This window comes from Poecilia latipinna, unplaced genomic scaffold (genome assembly GCF_001443285.1).
Source record: "Poecilia latipinna isolate Pla-1442-1.1 unplaced genomic scaffold, P_latipinna-1.0 Scaffold1006, whole genome shotgun sequence".
Classification (NCBI taxonomy): Eukaryota; Metazoa; Chordata; class Actinopteri; order Cyprinodontiformes; family Poeciliidae; genus Poecilia; species Poecilia latipinna.
The window spans coordinates 38,496-53,699 of record NW_015113622.1 but is presented as its reverse complement, the minus strand read 5'-3'; the positions used below and the strand labels follow the sequence as shown (position 1 = coordinate 53,699).

Sequence of the window (15,204 nt, the reverse complement as noted above, 5' to 3'; positions counted from 1 at the left end):
ACTTTGACTCTGGGCACCCTGAAAAACTCCAACTTAGTCAGGATTTTATCTCTTTTAAAATGTAGTTTTTAAGATGTGCTGTGTGTTCCTGTTTCCTCCACCTTTACTCATGCTGTTTTGGTGGATAACTGTTTGTAATTTCATTTTAGATGGTACCTGTGGTCACATGACCGAGCATGGCCCCATAGTTAACAGCATACATCAGCTGTTAGTGGGCTTAGTACACATGAATTTCCCCACTGAGGGACAGGACAGGATGTTTCTATTTATTGGAGAATTTTGGAGCAGGAACACAAGGCAGACCTGCCTGGTGGTTAGTCACTGACAAGATGAAAGTTCTTCAGAATCCATAGTGAAAGTTGTTTGGCTAGCATAGTGTTAACTAAGCCACCAAATTGACTTTAGACCTGCTTCCTTGTGTTAACTTGTGCGAACAATTCTTGTATTTTAGAGGTTGTCATCCCCCTTTTACATCAGTGGCTGATCAACACCTCACCTTCCTACTAATTTAAACCGCGCAGGATACCTTGGATCACCAAATAAAATAGACTCCCACAGATTTCTTAGTTATTCTAAAAAATTTGATGTGCGCCATCTTAGTAGGTAAGTACAGCGCAAAGCATAGATGAAGCATGGCTTTGAGACCAACAAAAAGAACGTATATCAGTATATGGACACTCTTGACCAATGTGCAACAGAAATATATATCAACAAAATCACAGCTGACCCATATATGTGACGTCACATGACTTTCAGAACTGTCAGACTTTCAGAATATTGAAATTTTATTCCCAGATTGTCCGTTGATCCTTAAATATCAAATGACAGCTAAAATTAGACAATGACGCCATGGCAACAGCAACGCAGCTAATCCTGACTCGGCAGAATCCCGTCATTTCCACAACCCTGCTGCACGACATGCGCACTTCAACAGAAGTGCGTAACACAGTTCACGTTTTACAAGACGTGTCAGCAGCTTTGAAGTTTGGTAACTTCTGTCAAAGGCCATAGGGACAGGGGAGCTGATGTCTCTTCTAAGTGGAAAGTGACAAAAAAAAAAGAAGGCAAAAACAGTGCTGCTCTTGTCCCACAGGCCTTTTTCTGATGTCTAGTTGAATTCACATGAGGTGTGTGTGTGTGTGTGTGTGTGTGTGTGTGTGTGTGTGTGTGTGTGTGTGTGTGTGTGTGTGTGTGTGTGTTTTCAGCCTGGCCAATAGAAGGCTTCATGACGAAGAAGTAGTAGATGTAAGGTTGAAAATGCAGAACAGTTTGTGGTCATATAGCATGACTTGATCTCCCCGAGGCACACACAAGCACATTCACCGGCTGCCCAGAACACACACACACCCACAGAGCGGAGCAGTGGGGATGCACAGTCTGGACTGCAGAAAGGAGACACAGCCTGAAGGTCTCTCTCTATTCCTCTCCCTGATCCCGTCGCTGTTAGTCTCTCCCTATCTCTCCTTCACTACGGTGATGCGTTCAGCTGATTCAGCACATCTCAGGCATGCCTAATTATCCCAGCCGAGCCAGAGAGAGGAGAGGCAAGAGGAAGGTGAAGAGGGACACGGGGAGCGGAGTTACTGGAGAATGAGGGATGGGGAGGGGGGACAAGAGTGAAGGAGAGAAAGACTTCAAAACAGAGGGATGTTTGGGATAAAGAGATAGAAAAAGAGTTCTGAAAAAAGGAAAAAAAGAAGGTGAAAAAAAGATAGACGATGGAGCCAGGTTAGAGCAACGTCCTGATCCTTCACGGCTCAAAGATGACATCATTACATTATAGACTTCATAAAAAGGAAGCAGGCTGGAGGGCAGCGAGCAGGACGGAAATAAAAAGTGAAAGACAAAGAGTGATCAAGGCAAGAGGGAATGTTTAACAGTCTGACATGGACAGTTCACAGTTACCATGGAGAAAACAGAGTTACACGCTTGACAAATCTGCAGCGAGATTTGATGTTCTGTTCGTGCTTTACACACAGAGACTCGGGATCAAATGTTAATGTGACGCTTCAAAACTATTTCATGGATCACAGATATGTTTAATAAGATGTTGTGTAGATTGTAAAGACGGGGACTCGTTTATTAGAAAACTAGAGCCACTGATCCAGAACAAAGTTTGAGGAAAATAAGGTATTTGGTTTTTATTGACCATTAGAATCTCCAGGAAATGAACAAATGTTGTGTTTTCTGGTGACTTTGACAACAACATCATTTCTCCCCCGTTGCAATTCCACTTTAATCCAGTCCGACTGGGTTTTTATCTGTTGTAGTGCATACAGGGAGGCTGGTCCTATCAGCAAATGCGTAGCTTCTATTGTGGCTCAGATGTCTTGATTTTTTGATACGCGAGTTATTAAGTAAATGCCACAATATTCTACTTCCAGGACCTTGGCTCCACTATATCTGGTTTAACAGTACTATGTGTAACTGAATGTTGAAAATGTTCCTGACTTGAATAAAATAATGTCCCTAAAACTTTTTGTTTCTTATTTAGATTCGCTAACATATTTTTTTAAATAAAAGAATGAATATTTTAAAGTTGTAAAAAAATTCACAGAGTAAAAATAAACATTTCAGAGTTGACTTAAAAATGAAATTCTACCTGAAGAAATCAAGCCTAATGGGGGAAAAAAATCCCAGAATTTTCATATGCAGAAGCAATTTTGCTTTAACTTTTCAGCTTCTTTGCGCACAGCCACCATTATGAAGACGCGGCTGTTTTGACATCTTTGTGGAATGTCGGCGACATTATATGCTTTTTTGTTAACGCCGAAGCAATTTCTGTTCCATTTTAACCAACATATTCCTTCTGGACCAGGCTGGTGTTCTGACTGATAGACTCACTCTGTACCTCGCAGAGCCACATACCAAAAGATTGCAGTTTAATTGAGCGCATTACAAATTCATATGATAAAAAAGATTGGATAAGCCTCAGTTAGAGGAGGATGATGTCAAACGTTCTTGCCCCATCCCCGCTAAAATGGCTCGGTATGTCTTTCTGTAGCAACATTAATGTCAGCACTTCATTGGAATGATAAAATGACTCTATATAATCAGTTTTCCCCACATAGAAAAATCAATAATGGGAGTGAAATACTCTACCATTAAAACAGCGGAACGTAGAGAGGTCCATATTTCTTTAAACGACTTGTCTTTCTGCCTTCACACATCCACCGCCATAATAGAATCAAAATCCACCATTTTGTTGCAGAAATTGACAGCTTAGTGGTTTAAATGTAAAAAAAAAATCTTCTACATTCCTCTGACTTTTCTGAAATAAGAACCCAAGGCCCTATAGCAGAAGTCAAAGGTCACCTTTGACATTTCTTACAAATAAGTAGAATCTGTTAAAAAGGAAAATCCAGCCCTAAGTCTGTCACTGGCAAAGACAAAGCACTAAACTTTCATCCACAGACTTAATCACACACACACACACACTCACGCACACGTGTAGACACACACTAGTCAAAGTGCAGTCCATGGCACACTTTTCCCGTCAGAGTCAGCATGAACAGGTTTCTTCCCCACTGTGGAATTTGATTTCTCCTGTTACTTTCAGAGCAGGAGCTGACAGTAACAGGAAATGGCATTATAACAGAGGCTACCCTCTGTGCATCTCTCAGCAATAATTTCTTCAAACAGAAAGAATTCCCTGTGAGACCTTTGATGGGATGTGTTGAGTTTTGCTGAGACTCAGACAGATGAAAGTCTGTGTTACACGTCCTGTCTGCTGCAGTGTAATAAAGAGGCTCGATCCGTTTAGATCTCGCTTTACTCTACCTTTTGTGCAGGGATGTCTAACAGACCTCTTCCTCTTCTCGTTCTTCTGTCACTCCTTCAGAAAGCCCTCATCGTCGCCCTTAATTTCATTATCCCCATCATTCTCTTTAATCGCATTTTTTCCATGATATTCCTCTTCTCTTTCTGACTTTCTGTCAGTGTGTCTTGTTACCTCCTCTGTCTCCATTTCCTGGAGCAGAATGTTTTTGTACCTCCCTGTTGATCAGTTGAAAGACAGACTTACTTCACAAATGATGACGGGCATGCGGAGAGAATAAAAAAAAGTATGAGATAAATTAGAGAAGTTTTATCGAGTTTCTAAGGGATCATTCAAAGGTATATTGATCCTGGGGTCTGTTTATACCTGCCATTCACCTGCATCCTAACACAAGAACAGCAACAAACTGGAATCTTTATACTCTCTGTTCAAGTTCTACCTGAACAAACAGGTATTTGTTATGTCCTTTACATGGAAATAAACAGATAGTGGAATATTGACAAAGTTTTGCATACATTTGTAATGAAAACATAGCTAGCGACAACTGGAAATGCTACATATGGAGGAAAGGGCAGAGAGCGGCGCTGGATACAGGTGAGCTAATCAGGAGGATTTGGTAACATTTTATTGTCACTTAACAATAAAATTTTAAGTCAGTAAACATAAATAAATGAACATACAAGTCAGAGACAAAGTTGAAAATATTTAGTTTTCTTCATCCCAAAGGATATCATTACCTGAGAGTTATTGTTGGTTAGTGAGGAAACACTTCAGAATTTGGTTGATGCTGAAATGCTAAGCAGAGCCATTTCTCCGCCAAAACATAAAATGTGCCTTTTAGGCCTTAAAAGTTATTCATCTCTTTTCAGAATGATGTGCTTGATATTGAAATCTGTTGTTTTCGGTCTTCAGAATGGTGTCTTTATCACTACTTTTAGGAATGCATTGTTAAGCTCCAGATGAAGAGAAGCAGCCTTGGTGCATTTATGTTTGATTATTTTAGACAAATTTCTAACTTGCCTTTTGAAGTAAAGTTTTAGAGAAACTGGTCCCTCATCAAATAAATATTGATACAAAACACTTGAATGACATAGCCTGGAAAAAAACAACCCCTTGTTCTAGGCTTTGCTTCGTAGAGGATCTGGACCTTTGGCTATTGAGAAAAGATTGTTTGTCGGAGGCGTGAACTCTGTTAAAGTTTGAAATGATTGGATCTGATGTTACCAGTTGTTAATGTTTGGCCATGATGTATGTGATACACCAGCATGATGAAGCTTAGCAGAAATTGTGTGCGCTGTAAAGAACCCCGTGGGAAGTAGGGTTACGACATCTTTCCAACAATAAGATGTCTTAGACATTCCTCTGCTCCGACTTTAACTGTTCCATATTTGGAACGCGGCACCACATATCAACCATATATAGACAGACGACAATTCTAAAACAGCACAGAAAATCAACGTCATCGTTCACAACTCCTCCTCTGGTTTTCTGGTTGGCTGGATGAAATGTAACAGGAGAAATCAAACTCAATATGAGAAATCCCAGATGGAGCACTGGAGGGAGATGAGAATCAAGAAGAAGGCAATGACCAGGCTATAAAACACCGCTTCCATCTGCCATATGTGATTGATTTATCCTTCTATATTAAATGTTAATAAGCCTATTATTATAATAATTTGTTTTGTGTCCCTCTAGCCTCAGTGTCCTTAGAGAATTTATGCCCTTAGGTTTCATTTTATCGATACCTTGATTGATAGATTGACTGACTGACTGGCTGATTGGTTAGCTGGTTAGAAAAAAAAATGTATGATTGCCTTGGCTTTGAGTTGTGTTGAGTTATAATAGCAGAAATCGGTGGAAGCTTTTACACTTTTTCCCAATCATTTTGTTGTGCTGGATGTGTATTGTTCCATTACAAATAGTGCATATGCAATGAGATGAAGAGTGTAAAATTTATAATGTGGTACTGCATCAGGACAGATCGAGTTATTGTATGGGAGCCGTCCATGCAGTAAGAGTGCCATGCTTTGAGTGTGACATTAATTCTAGTTGACTTTTGTTCTTTCTACTTAATGATTGACTAATCTAATAATCAGGGGGTATATTTCAATCTCCTGGACACAGTCTCGGCCATCAAACAATTATTAACGGAATTAGTGAGAAAGAATAGCTAAGTGCGGTGTTAGGGACCACGAATACTTCCACAAATCCACAAATAGCTGAAAGTATGAGCGCAGAACCTCAGAGGGGATCTGCTGTGTTCCAGATGCTGGTCAATACTACCAGATTTGTATAAAACTTCATGTATAATGTGGTAGCACTGGGCGGTTAGTTCAGTAGGTTAGCTTAGTTCAGTAGTTTAGTTATATTGTCCAGTATACATCATGCTGCAGAATTTGTTGACGAATCTAAAACATTCCAGATGCTGGAATGATTAGCAGGAGTTTCACATTGCATGTCTGACAGGACCAGATGTACAAAAAGCGGAAAAAAGAGGGTTAATTATTTAAAATAACATTCAATTTGCTGAAGTCTTAACGGACATTTAACATTGTCAAGAGTAGGAGAACCTCTAATCCAAAATATGTCATATATGAATATATAATTTTTTGTAATAACGTGCTTCACAAATACAATCTCTCCATTTAAATAGACATTTTCAGACTACCTGTCTTTCTGATTTCTGTCTTTGCCCTGTTCCACTGATTTTCACCTAATTAAATGAATATTCTTGAATGTGATCAGTTAGTTTTACTTTGATTGCCTTATCTTCTGATCGCCTGCTTCACTTATATCATAGCTTAGTGGCGCTGCAGCTTCTAAAGTCCTTCCATCTGTTTTCTATTTCACTTTTCTCATTTTTCGATTCTTCGGCCCACATCTCTTGACTGTGAGCATGATCTCTTTCAAACGCTTTACTTTGTATATGGAGGCTTTTAGAAAGGAAGGTTTCTGCTTCTCTTTGATGACCTCCGTATTCCCCAACGCTCGTTGTCAGCCAGGGTTTTTGAAGGGTCAAGCAGAACAAAATTTGTGCTACAGCAATATTGCTACCACACCTCTGTTAGAAACCTAAACCAGGCTTAGAATAACTTTAACCTCAAGAAAAAGAAAATCCTTTTATTATACTTTTCGCTTTGACTTGTGGCAAAAGCTTCTTATCTGTGCCTGTAAGTTAGCGTGCATTCACACCAGCTCTGTTTAGTCCAGCTCTAGTTTATTTGCCTAAAAAGTCAGATATTTGGGGGGAGGAGTGAATCCGTCAACAAACTCTGATGCTGACCAAAAAAGCTAATTCATAGTCCACCTCCAAGCCTCCATCTGGGGAACTCTGGTGCGGTTCGAATCCATGTGTGAATGCTAATCTGAGTGGAGACCACTCCAAAAGCAGGAAGTGGACTATAGCGCAGGGCATTTTGGGTAAATACAACCAAACAAACGCATGAGTCTAGAGCTAGCGGCAGAAAAATTTCTACAACTGCAAAAATCTGATGCCATTCCACTTTTACTTACATTTTGTGAAGAAGGAAGTTGCATTCAGTGTTTTCTTCAGAGGTTTTCATGTCATTATCTCCAATGTTTCTTGGTGCAGCGCCACCACAGGTGAGGAGGTGAACAGGTTTTTGAAAGGGTTTGGTTTGTTTGCCACAGTGCAGTGTGAAGGTGAACCACACCAGCTGAAAATGGAACAAATGTTGCAAATATGGTCCCAAATTGAATCGAGTTTACCGGACTGTCAGGCACAAAAACACCTTTAGTCTCAAGAAGCAAAACATTATAGTGACTTACTGGGTTACAGATGAGTGAAAGAGAAATAATACATAGAGAAGTGACTTTTCAATAGGTAGCCATAGTGCTTTCTGTCAAGGTTTCATATTGTCCTAAAGAACCAGCATAGCACAAAGATTAATTTTCTAATTACAAAGATATTCTTCCGGTGCTGTGGCCTTTCATTTAATCTGTCATATATCATATTGATCATCTTTTTAAATGACAATAGATGCTTTTTGTTTGCCTCCTGCTCACTTCTCAAAGCTTTATGTGAAACTAAGTGCTTTGTAGAGCTTTCTTGAACCTAACCCTCTGTCGTGTATTGATCACATTAATTAACCTGTGTGCGTATGAGGGGGAGGACAGGTTAGCAGATTCTTCACATTTTCAAGCTTTTCCAGGCTTTTTGCTTCTAATTTCTATGGCAACTTATCAGCAATGTTGTGTGACTGTGAGGGGAGGATGAGCGGCGGAGGAAACGGGCGACAGCAGAGTAAAAGGAGTGCTGCACAGGACGGAGACGGGGTAAAAGACAAGCTTGAACAAAGTAATCAATCTGAAGCTTCTGGCAGAGAGGGGTGATGAGACCGAAAGAGGAGGTCAGACAGATGATCAAAGTAATAGGTGAGACCAAATCAAAGACTGGAGGAGCAGACATCCTGAGCAAGTAACTCAGCCTTTACTAATTGCTGTTTCAAAGAAAGGAAAAAGGGCTTTCCAAAGAACAGTCATGCTGGCCTGTTCGTTGAATTGTATTTCTGTTCCTGCCCCTCCTCCTTGCGCCGCCGTCTAGACAGGAGCAGAACAAGCTGTTCTTGTTATGGGTGGCAGAAGAGAAAATGTGCACTGTCATGGGGTCGCTCCCTGCCAGGCAGGCAAAGCGGAAGTGCTGGCATCAGGAGCAGGGCCAGCAAAGCTCTTTCTCCAGTGCTGTGATGTTCATGCTGTGTGTGTGTGTGTGTGTGTGTGTGTGTGTGTGTGTGTGTGTGTGTGTGTGTGTGTGCTGGCAGGTACTTTCCTTCTCAACCGCTCCTGATTTTTCCTTAAAGAGGCAGTATTATATAAAATCGTTGACTTTTTGAGCTTTACATCATGCTATGATGTTATTCCCTAATCAGAAACATAACTGGAGGCTTGACTTGATTCTGACATGCATTTTTGAGAAATCCTTTAATGTTCGATGGCAACAATTCAGCTGTGCAAATTACCTGGGTGGACCTAGCTCCGCCTTCAAGGACGTAGCCCCTCCTCTGAGCTGCAGTTTCCAAGCTTCAGTCTCACAGAGCAGCCCTCCTCCTTCACTCCCCCATTCAGCAGCAATTAGCAAACAACTGGTAGAATTGCTGAGCTCGTCATAAGAGCTACTTCTGAGTGAAATGCTGGTAAAAATATTGTTTAAAGGGTTAATAGAGGAGCCATGTTGCGATGACATTCTAAAGGCAGAGCTTCAGAAATAGCAGGAGCTTTTAAAGAGACAGGGGCCCAATTTCAAAGTGTTAAAGTACAAAGTAAAATGTTTTTAAGTCATATTTTATATAAAGCATTTTTATAACAAATGAAGATAACATAGATACTTCTATACTTATGCTATAAAATGGCAACATGTGCTTGGAAAACACATAATACTGCACCTTTAAAGGTGGCACATTTTGCTGTCAACTGGCTAAGAAACATTGTCCCCAAAATAACAATGAATGAAGACCCAGTGTACAGTGCTGTGAAGTATCAACCAGCCAGGCCCTAAGAAAAAAACAAAACTAAACTAATTTTCTCCTCAATAAAACTGGAATTAATTGTGATGAGCCACATTTTTTCATGCTGGCTTCTGTTTCAAGGAATGAAAGTATTCAAAGAATTTTCTTTTCATTCCAATCTGCTGTTTTATGAGAACCAAACATTTGGTAAGTGATGGCTGAGTTTTGGCTAGTGACTAGAAAAAAATAGAAAGATAAACAGAATAGTTTTACGGTGAGAGCTACACAAATAAATATTCCAATTCGTCATTTTCAATTCTAATTTAAAATCACAAGGTATATTGGAATATGGAACATAATATTGTACAAATATTTGGCTGGGATTAATGTGTTAATTTCGATTAATTGATAGATTTAAAGCGTTAAGGTTTTTTTTATTAGCAGAATTAATGCAGACTTCACTGCAGGGTTCAGCTTGCTGAAAGATGGTACCAATTTCTCTCTTTGCTCTTTCCGCCTCAAAACCAAAACAAAACAAAGGACAGAAGTGTCCTTTATTTTCTCTCACTGGGAAAATTCAGTTGTTTCAGGTGAAACTCATGATTCCATGGTTTGTGACCAGAAAACAGAGATAAATGTCTGACAGCAGCGGAGAGCAGAAGCAAGGTCACAACCAGGAGCTCAAACATTGACGAGTCGTACTGGACAAATACACACAGGACTGCATTGTGACAGAAAAGGTTCTTTTCTAAATTATTTTGTCATAAAAGCTCTATTGTTTTGATCATGACTGATTTGTAAAAGCAATAAAGAGAAAAAAAATATCCATATTTTTCAGAAGCACTGTAGTAAATGTGAGCCTCACAGAGCTTATCCGTTTCTGCCCAGTTCTCAGTCGTTTCCTTGCTCTGCTGCTGTTTTTTCCTGCTGCTGATGGTTGGATGGTTTTCTATCCTCTGCATCGTCAATTTGGGGGAAAAAAAATCTAACTCTAAAAGAGAGAGACAAAACAGCACTTGTAGTTAGAAAACATATCCATGGAGATGACATGCAGGTGAGCACGCCTCCACTGCTCTGTTATTACTTGCTCAAGTTTGTGCAGTTTTAATTACAGTAATGATTTTGCTGGCACTGTTAATTTGGAGGCTATTTTAAATGAGAAACGTGATGTAGGTTATATAGGCGACATCCAACAGCATCTAAAAGGCCACTTTTTGTGCTATGGTAGAATTAGTAATTCACACACACACACATGCACACGCGCACACACACTAACACACATGCATGCACATTCCCCCAAACCCTCTCAATAACCTGTTTATGGAATTAAATTAGGGAGCAAAGTCTGAAAAATAGATGTGTCTCTACATTCCAAATCTCCCTTGAAATGAATATCAGTGTTCTCAAAGCATGTAAAATTTTCTTTTTTCATCCATTTTGATTAAATTATTGAACATTTCTGTGTAACAGGAATTGCATTAGCAGTGACAGTAATAATGGACTCAGCAAGAGAAGTTTATGCAATATTTTTTTTTCGCACAGAAACTTAAATAATAATGTGATTCCAATAAAGGAGAGGAAGTTTGGCCCGTTGGAGCTTTATGGCCCTTTTCCACAGCATGGCTCGACTCTGCTCAGCTCTACTCAGTGCAGGTGGTTTTCCTTTACAATTGAGTAACAGGTGGGGTCATCATATCATTGGGTGGCCCTAGAGTCTGAAAAATAGCGAGATGTGATCTGTATGCAACGCAACGCAACGCAACGCAACGCAACGCAACATCCTTAAAACTTCCAAACAGTTCCTGTTATAGAGTTTAGGCCTCTGGCCTGAGTCTGAGCTGAACCTTGAGCTGGAGTGGTCCAAAATGATTTGCTTTATAGCCAGGAAGGGTTCTGGCTTCTGTGGCCCATTTAATAAACCTACAATACATACAACATAGAGGAAATCAAACAAGGATGGACGATACAAAGTTGTGCTAATCTTCTTAGTACAGCCTAAATAGAGGATAGAATGAAGGAAGGCGCAGAAGTTCATTAGACTGTAACAAGCACACAGTGCTCTGCACATTAAATCCCCATGTGGCTCCGCCCCGCTGCTCTGCTTTCAGTCACACAGCCCAGATGATTTGCACTTGACTCACCCTGCGGTAACAACAAGCGACAAGATGGAGCCAGAAGACGTTAAACTTAAAGCTAAAAATGGGAGAAGGTGCACTGCTTACTCAAATTATGGTCTAAAAACAAAAGCTGTAAAATGTTAATTAAAAATATGTTGGGTTTACTTCGGGCTCAGGCCTCTAGTTAAAGTTAATTAGTGGGGATGGATCGGACTCGGACACAATGTCCACGGGTCAAACTGGAATGCTTAGGCCCGATCCAAACCGTCTTGTCAGGTTTTAGGGCAGGGAGACAGGTGGGGTAGAGTTGAGAATATTTTGGTCAATATTGGAATCATGATTGTTTAAAGTGGCTGTAAGGGAGCCACTTTCATATGTAGTACTAATTTGGATATGTATCTGGTAGTTTTCAGACCGTCTGCAGTCTGAACAGTTATACTGCATTTAATCTGACTTTATTTGTGATTTATGCCATTGAGGTGAGACATTATAATTCTGCACCAACAGACACAGTAAATCCAGATGTGAACAATGGCTGAAAATTATAACTATGAAAGAAGTCTGTGTCAGTGAAGTGCATCACATCACAATCCCACCACTCTTGGCTCTGACTACACATCCAAACAGACAAGCAGCAGTCAGTGCTCCACAACACGGCCATTGCTATTAGTTATGTTTTACTTTATTAGCTTTCTTGGTGTTGTTATGGTCTTGTGACCATACTGTCGACTCCCATTCCTGAATAACTTTAATGATGATCCACAGACAATGGCATCCATTCGTAAACCGTTCACACAGAAATCTGATTGTGGTCGCATTTAATTAGTAAGAATGGGAAAAAAAAACTGAATTCCAGCAAAAAGCTCGAACTGAGCATCAAGACCTGCTGTGTGAACGTGAGACTACTGGATCTAAAGAAAGCTTCTAATATCAGCTGCAAAAAAAAAGAAACTTTGGATGTTTGGAGCGAAAGGGAAATATGTGAGACTGGGCCGGGGCATGAGGGCAGGGAGACAGGTGGGGTAGAGTTGAGAATATTTTGGTCAATATTGGAATCATGATTGTTTAAAGTGATTATTTGCTAAATTTGGAAAAACATTGTTTGTATTAGACTTGGAGAATATTGAATGGTGTCAAATGTCCCAAACATCATACGTACAAGACCTGATGGAGCCATGTGGATGGGATGTTTTATTACACAAATGAAGCTCCAAAAGTGAAAAGAAAGAACAAAAGACTTGAGTTGGAGGCAATTGAGCTGGAGATGTTAAGGTAGTGGTTGCAAGGCAACAACCAGGATAATCTGACTGTCTGTTTGACTCTATCCTTCAGGTTGGAGTTTTTTGCTTCCCTTTGCTGACCCTCTAGCCCGGTGCGGAGGCTCAGCGTGACTTCTGCTCTCCGAAAATGTCAGCTCAACACACATGCACACACACACACACACACACACACACACACACACACACACACACACACACACACACACACATATCACACTTACGGCCACGCTAACACGGCCTTGCTTTCCAGTGCATCAAACACTTTGTTATTGCGGTTATCCCTCACTGTGATGAAAGTTCTGCTCGGTTGTTCATTCCCTCCAGAATATATTTTTCATTCTCACATTCATATGTTTGAGAGTTTTTTTTTTCTTCCCCCTCAGCAGATAGTGCTAATCAGGCATATTAATATTTAGAAGGAAAGCGTTTTGGTAATAACCATGACAAGAGCACATTACGGTTTGAGGCTGCTAAACATCAAAGGCTCATTTGAAGAAAAAAAAAATGTTTATTCAATTGTTGTTTTTCATGGGAGGGCCTGTTTTTCCCCTGTCTGTTGTCTGACCTTGTTTTCATGTGAACTCAAACCATTAACTCTGCTCTGTGTTTGGTTTTACACATAACCTTGCACATTCTGAACACTTAGTCGAGAAACTTCACCCAGCAGCCCAGTTTCTCACTGTTGTAGACCAATTAGTTTATCAGTAGTAGCATACTCTTTCCACTGCAATAACAGGGACACTCTGTTTTGATCAAAAATACATCTTTTTTTGTTGTTGTTGTTGTACAATTTCCATTATTTGATTCTATTTTTTGTTTTAATGTAAGAATGTCCTACAACAGGCAGCTGGAATATTTTATTGTTCTTCAAAGGCGGCGTGACCACCGAACATTTCGCTTAATTACGATGAAAAGCAGCTCGCTGCTGCTGCTGCTGCTGCTGCTGCTGCTGCTGCTGCTGTTAAAGCTCACTTCTATTGATGTGACTAATTGCTTTTAATATCAACACTAAGAAAAGTTTCTCCTCTTCCTCCCTCCCCCCTGCCCTGCGTTGCGGTCTGTGCAGAGTGCAAGTTCCACTGCACCAACGGGAATTGCTTGCGTCTGGGCTCGCTGATCTGCAACCAGCTGAATAACTGTGGGGACAACAGCGACGAGGAGAACTGTCCCGTGGTGACCCAGCACCCTCCACCTGGAATCTTCAACTGTAAGTGCTGCGGGATGTTGCTCCAACTCAGCTCCTCTATCTGGTACACAAATATCTTTCCTTTTTTCTTTTTTGCTGTTCGTCTCTTTTTCCTCATCTATCTGCTGTTTTACTGTCGTCTCATCTGCTGGTTGCTCTTGTCAGCCACCAGGAGACAGAAATAGTTTCTTTGTCTTAGTTTAAAAAAATAGAAATATCAAACCGAGAGTTGAAAAATCAACTCTTTATTTTCAAATTTTCCACTGTATATTTAAGAAAACAATGTAATGAATCATCAAAAATAGCTCTGGTTTATTACAGGGTAATAAATCCTTTATTAAACTGTAATAAAGAATTACAGTGTAGTCCTTTATTACACTGTAAGGATTACACTTTATTACAGAGTAATAAAGTGTAATAGATCTAATAAGTGTGATAAAGTGCAATAAAGTGTAATCTTTATTACAAATAATCCTTTAGCGTTAAATAGAGTCATATTCAAGCTGGATGATCATTCATTTCAGAAAAGATTTTTACTAACATTAAAATAATTATACGGCCATAATTCTATTTATGTTTTTTTTTCTCAGAACAAGTGTATTTTATACACCTGGTGAATGCTTTAGCTTTTTTTATTTATAGATTATTTAAAATTTCATGGGTGGAGCAGAAAATGTCCTCCAATTCTGGAATGATGCAACATAACAACAACATAACTTCTAACAAAGATGTGAAATAAGAATCCAACAAATAAACCAAGTTATACACAACAGAAAAATAAACTAATTTACCAAAAGCAAAAACCTGCACATAAAGCTGTAGAAAATGAATTCCCTTCATAGTTGTTCTGTTTTTGTTGGACTTTAATATTTTAGATTATGAAATGTTTACTTTACAAAGATAACCTGAATAATTACAAAATGTGCTTCAAAATAATGATTTGTTTATTGCAGAAGAAGAGAAAAAAATCCTGCATATCCATATTCCCATTTTAAGTGGCTGCAGCTCTGTTCCTCTTCATGCAGAGAAGACACTGACACACTCTAGGCTGTCCACATTCTAGGAAGTTTTTGCTGCTCAACAATAATCTCTATAGTAACACACACTAATGCTGGAGACCAGAAATGGAAACCTGTCATAGCTGCAGGGCTGCCTGCAGCACAATGGCTGATTTATTTATTGTTCAGAAGCAAACATAAACCAAAAACTAATTTTTACACAATATTGGGGTAGTTGGTGTAGCTTCACTTCTACTAAACAGCGATTCTTATCCAGCTCAAGCAGTTGGTTTGATAACATCTTCTACTGGCAGACTTTTCTACACGGATTAAAAATATCTCATCCTTGATAAGATTCTCTCCTCCAGCTGGCATCACGG

At 39.7% G+C, this 15,204-nt stretch overlaps 1 long non-coding RNA gene across 1 annotated transcript in view; it reads left to right on the top strand.

The window, feature by feature from the left end:
• The window catches only part of LOC106958671 (uncharacterized), a 121,568-nt gene extending 106,848 nt beyond the window's left edge, over positions 1-14,720 (top strand). Inside the window, exon 4 of the long non-coding RNA XR_001427194.1 lies at positions 13,707-14,720. This is a non-coding gene — a long non-coding RNA (uncharacterized LOC106958671). The remainder of the gene's footprint in view (positions 1-13,706) is intronic.
• The last annotated feature ends 484 nt before the right edge of the window (positions 14,721-15,204 follow it).